General features: G+C 53.8%; 1 protein-coding gene across 1 annotated transcript in view; it reads right to left on the bottom strand.

The window, feature by feature from the left end:
- PPCDC (phosphopantothenoylcysteine decarboxylase) overlaps window positions 1-995 on the bottom strand; it is a 12,852-nt gene that overhangs the window by 560 nt on the left and 11,297 nt on the right. The gene's annotated exons all lie outside the window — the stretch shown is intronic.

The following is a 995-nucleotide window of genomic DNA, read 5'->3' as shown; positions in this document are numbered from 1 at the left end:
ACGGAGAGAGGCAGGAGACCTCCAAAGGCAGTGCCTATGACCTCAGTGCCTCACACGCTGAATCACCTCCAGAGGTGCCCACCTCTTACCCTGGACCACATGGGGAGTTACTGCCCCGGGGGCAAGGGTGCCAAAACGCCCCCGAGAAAGCGCGTGGGTAGCAAAGCACCCCATTTCCCCTCCTTTTGGCAGGGTAAACGTCGCGCGTGTTCAGTATCTTTTTGAAAGGGCTTTGCCTATAAACCTGACTCGCCGGATTCTGACCATTCCCACGACTCTGCAGCCAGACCCGCGCTAGTGAAAGCTGTCCTGGGTTCACGCCAGCCTCAGTCTCGGGAGTAACTCCTGGAGGAGATGGAGTGCTGGACAGAACAAACTGTAAACGCTTTTCCTCTTGGGTAGATGCCAGATGAACATCTAATCTACACTCTGCTGCTGCTTCCCTCAGCCTAGGCTGGGAGCTTTAAGGCCAGAGATCGTTAAATCACCTTGTCCAACCTCCCGTACGGAACTCAGCGTTGGTCTGCTCACTCCTAATTTTCTTGGGCCTGCAGAAAGATGCTTCTCTCCCCAGCTCCTGTCTCCATTGGAAGGTTAAAAAGATGGAGCCTCTATTGATCTTCTGTCCTGCTGCCTAACTGTCCTAATAATTTAAAATACGTGCCTGGGCAGTCATCAGAAATGAGTTCTGGGAGGTTTTGTTCTCCACAGAACAGGCCACAGCCCTGAATCGGCTCGGACCTTCAGTTTTCCAGGACAGACGAGCTGCCCAAGCCGCGGCTGGGCCTAACTGGGTATAGCTGAGGATCCGCAGTGAGGAATGATACTTTTGGAAGGATGAGAAAATGGGCTTTCCCTGCAAAGTCAGACTCCTTGTTCAGAGCTGTAAAGTCCCGGAGGTCTGAAGTGTCCTGTGGACAAGCCGATTGGAGCCCTTCGGATCCCCTGACCCGTAGGAGATTTGCTGCAGCTGACAGCTCCTGCTGCACAAGAGC

Source organism: Buceros rhinoceros, unplaced genomic scaffold, assembly GCF_000710305.1.
Source record: "Buceros rhinoceros silvestris isolate BGI_N320 unplaced genomic scaffold, ASM71030v1 scaffold18299, whole genome shotgun sequence".
NCBI classification, from domain to species: domain Eukaryota; kingdom Metazoa; phylum Chordata; class Aves; order Bucerotiformes; family Bucerotidae; genus Buceros; species Buceros rhinoceros.
The sequence above is the reverse complement of the archived record's forward strand: the minus strand, read 5'-3'. Positions and strand labels throughout refer to the sequence as shown.